This window comes from Diplotaxodon limnothrissa, linkage group LG3 (genome assembly GCF_057381915.1).
Source record: "Diplotaxodon limnothrissa isolate DT_005_m linkage group LG3, D_limnothrissa_male_GT1.1, whole genome shotgun sequence".
In the NCBI taxonomy this organism is placed as follows: domain Eukaryota; kingdom Metazoa; phylum Chordata; class Actinopteri; order Cichliformes; family Cichlidae; genus Diplotaxodon; species Diplotaxodon limnothrissa.
This window is the reverse complement of record NC_140598.1, coordinates 40,398,164-40,402,926: the sequence shown is the minus strand read 5'-3', so window position 1 is coordinate 40,402,926 and position 4,763 is coordinate 40,398,164.

Below are 4,763 nucleotides of genomic sequence, written 5' to 3'. Positions count from 1 at the left end.
TCATGAGTTATTTACAAGTTTCTCTTTGTTCACAGCCATTGACATGTCGAAGAGGTTAACACGTGAGGAGCGGATCAAAATTGTGTTGATATCTGGTGAACGCAGAAACCAGGTCATTGCAGCAGATTTCAATGCAAGACACCCTACGAGACCACCCATCTCCCATGCTACAGTTAGCAAACTGATTGCTAAGTTTCGTGAAACTGGTTCAGTGTTGGATTTGCCAAAATGTGGACGCAAGAAAACTGTCACTAATGAAGAAACATCAGTGGCTGCCCTAGCTTCATTCAGCAAGAGCCCACAGCGTAGCACTCGCCGCATGTCACTGGAGAGTGGCATTAGTCGAACACCCCTTCGGCGGATATTAGCTACTCACAAATGGCACCCTTACAAACTCCAGCTACTGCAGCATGTCAACGAGGATGACCCAGATCGGCGCACAGAATTTGCAGAATGGGCAAAACAAAAATTGGAACATGACCCTCAGTTCACACAGAAGATTTTGTTCAGTGATGAGGCAAACTTTTATGTGAATGGTGAAGTTAACAAACAAAACGAACCCACATTGGATGGATCCCTCCAAGAACTGTTGGAACAACAAAAGTGATGGTTTGGTGTGGTATATGGGTTACAACGATAGTGGGTCCATTCTTCATCAATAGAAACCTCAAGGCCACTGGTTATTTGAATTTGCTACATGATGATGTGTTTCCCTCTTTGTGCACTGAAGCTGGCACGTTCCCTGAGTTTTTCCAGCAAGATGGTGCACCACCACTTTATGGGTGCCAGGTCCGTTCATTCCTAGATGAACAGTTTCCTGGAAAGTGGATTGGTCATCGTGGGCCAGTTGAATGGCCCCCAAGGTCTCCTGATCGGACCCCCTTAGACTTTTATCTTTGGGGTCATCTGAAGGCAATTGTCTATGGTGTGAAGATACGAGATGTGCAGCACCTGAAACTATGGATGCTGGATGCCTGTGCTGGCATTTCTCCTGCGGTGTTGCTATCAGTGTGTGAAGAGTGGGAGAAGAGGGTTGCATTTACCCCTCACATATACTAATGTGCCACAAACAGGACTTTAATATCACCAACCATTCCCATGTTATTACGGTGTATCCATATAAATGGCCCACCTTGTAGAATGAGAAAGCTTCTGTAATAAAAGTGTTAGGGGCACACCACCATTTTGAGATCCATGGCATACAAATACAATACAAATGGCCCACCCTGTGTCTCAGTAACTGTCCACTAGAGATGGTCCCCTCTTATCTACATTTTCCCAGGCAAGCGTGGGCGAAAGTCTACAGCTTTCTACTCCCCAAGGACACATAGTCTAATGCCTTTATTTTCAGGGCTGTGTTTACTTAATACTACACTGTATAACTTTTTAACACTTATTAATAAAAAAGCATAGCTTTATTGAGGCAATGCAAATTTTTTAATACCAACACTACATTGTTAAGTTTGTGTTTAGGAGTTTTGTCTGATACACCAGCTACATAGGGGATGTCAATGTTGTTGCCTTTGTCTTTCTTATCCTGCCTAGCTAATGTCTCATCTTCTTTTCTGTGCATCTTTACTGACTTGATGAAAGCCCAATTAGGATAACCACATGTTTTAAGAGCTTCCTTGTGTGTGTGTTCCTTCTTTTTCCCTTCAGGCTTAGAGCAGAAAATTTCCTGCATGGTGTTGTAAAGTCCTGATTACTCCGAGTTTGTGTTCCATGGGGTGGTGTCAGTCAGAGAGGAGGTACTGGTCCGTGTGTGTGGGCTTCCGGTAAACTTAAATTTTGAGGTTTCCATTCTCTTCAATGCGCATGGCACAGTCCAGGAATGGCAAACAGTTATCCTTTGTGTGTTCTCTGGTGAACTTGATGTTTTTATCCGCGGCATTAATGTTAGCAGTGAAGGATTCCACTGCTTGGGTTTTGATTAAGGTACTCTCCCTCTAAACGAGCCAAGAGCCTTTCTTTCCACCTTCTCCATATAAAGGTTGGCTACAATAGGTGACACCGGGGAGTACATGGCACATCCAAGTTTTTGACTGTAGAAACCCTTGTTGTATTTGAAATATGTGGTGGTAAGGCAGAGGTCCAACAATGTGCAAATCTGATTGGCAAGGTGAATTTGGTTGTGTCTTCCAAGGTGCTGTCTTCTTGTAGTCGTTTTCTGACAGTCTCCACTGCCTCCGTAGTAGCTATGCAATTGAAGAGAGCGACTACATCAAAGGACACCATAGTTTCATCTGGATCCAGGGTAAGTTTCTGGACCTTGTCGGTGAAGTTGGTGGAGTTCTTGTGGGTGTTCTCCACAAGAGGTGCTAGGATGGTAGCAAGGTGTTTCGAGATGTTGTAAGTGGCTGAGTTTATGCTGCTAACAATGGGTCTGAGTGGAACACCTTCTTTGTGGATCTGTAAATGCAGGGTATGGCATTCCCTGGGTATAAATGGTTAATGGACTGGTTCTTAAATAGCGCTTTTCTACTCTCAATGTGTCACGGTTCTGGGTCATTTTAACCCAGCATTTTCAGTTTCTTATATTCCTTTGTATTATGGTTTGTAATCTGATGTTTTTGTTATGCTTTGTTGTTTATTAGTATAATTCCATGTTACAGTTTATTCAGGTTTTGTTCTTAGGTTTTGTGTCTTGTATGTGTCTTGTGCCTTAGTGTACAGTCGTGGCCAAAAGTTTTGAGAATGACACAAATATTAGTTTTCACAAAGTTTGCTGCTAAACTGCTTTTAGATCTTTGTCTCAGTTGTTTCTGTGATGCACTGAAATATTATGACAAGCACTTCATACATTTCAAAGGCCTTTATTGACAATTACATGACATTTATGATAAGAGTCAGTATTTGCAGTGTTGGCCCTTCTTTTTCAGGACCTCTGCAATTCGATGGGGCATGCTCTCAATCAACCTCTGGGCCAAATGCTGACTGATAGCAACCCATTCTGTCATAATCACTTCACTGACTTTGTCAGAATTTGTGGGTTTTTGATTGACCACAATGTTCTCAATTGGATTAAGATCTGGGGAGTTTCCAGGCCATGGACCCAAAATTTCAACATTTTGTTTCCCAAGCCTCTTAGTTATCACTTTTGCCTTATAGTACGGTGCTCCATCGTGCTCGAAAATGCATTGTTCTTCACCAAATTGTTGTTGGATTGTTGGAAGAAGTTGCTGTTTGAGGGTGTTTTGGTACAATTCTTTATTCATGGCTGTGTTTTTGGGCAAAATTGTGAGTGAGCCCACTCCCTTGGATGAGAAGCAACCCCAGATATGAATGCTCTCAGGATGCTTTACTGTTGGCATGACACTGGACTGATGGTAGTGCTCACCTTTTCTTCTCTGGACAAGCTTTTTTCCAGATGCCCCAAACAATCGGAAAGATGCTTCATCGGAGAATATGACTTCGCCCCAGTCCTCAGCAGTTCATTCACTATACTTTCTGCAGAAGATCAATCTGTCCCTCATGGGTTTTTTTTTTTTTTTGGAGAGAAGTGGCTTCTTTGCTGCCCTTCTTGACACCAGGCCATCTTCTAAAAGTCTTCACCTTACTGTGCGTGCAGATGCGCTCACACCTGCCTGCTGCCATTCCTGAGCAAGCTCTGCACTGGTGGCACTCCGATCCCGCAGCTGAATCCTCTTTAGGAGACTTTCTTGGATGCCCTGAAAGCCTTCTTAACAAGAATTGAACCTCTTTCCTTGAAGTTCTTGATGATCCTATAAATTGTTGATTAACTCATTCACTGCCATTGACGTCTATAGCCGTCAAATCAAATCAAATCAAATCACTTTTTATTGTCACATCACATGTGCAGGCACACTGGCACAGCACATGTGAGTGAAATTCTTGTGTGCGAGCCCCACAAGCAACAGAGATGTGCAAACACAACAACACAAACGAGCAAAATACAAGAATGGCCAACCTGAAACTAATAAATATATGTACAATATATAATAGTGTATGCATTTCTGGATGTGTATACTAAATATTTTCCTACGTGTGTGTGTGTGTGTGTGTGTGTGTGTGTGTGTGTGTGTGTGTGTGTGTGTGTATACACATTTTTACAAATTAAATAGTAAAAAAATAAAATAAAATAATAATAATAATAATAAAATAAAATATACAGAGTTGAATATGTGCAAAACAGTGGCATTACTGTACAGTATGGAGTGCATAATGTTGAAGTTCCAGTAGTGAAGCTGAGGTGTCTATGACGTGTTCAGCAGTCTGATGGCCTGATGGAAAAAGCTGTCTCTCAGTCTGCTGGTACGGGACCGGATGCTGCAGAACCTCCTTCCTGATGGAAGTAGTCTGAACAGTTTATGGCTGGGGTGACTGGAGTCCTTGATGATCCTCCCCGCTTTCCTCAGGCACCGCTTCCTGTAGATGTCTTGGAGGGAGGGAAGCTCACCTCCAATTATCCGTTCAGAGCACCGCACTACTCGCAATGGCAGTGAATGAGTCAATGGGTTTAACTCATTCACTGCCAATGGCTGGCAGTGAATGAGTTAAGATGCAGTCTTAGTAGCCACAATATCCTTGCCTGTGAAGCCATTTTTATGCAATGCAATGATGGCTGCACGTGTTTCTTTGCAGTTCACCATAGTTAACAATGGAACAACAATGATTTCAATTTCAAGCATCGCCCTCCTTTTAACATGTCAGGTCAGCCATTCTAACCCAATTAGCCTTACATAATGATCTCCAGCCTTGTGCTCGTCAACATTCTCACCTGAGTTAACAAGACAATTACTGAA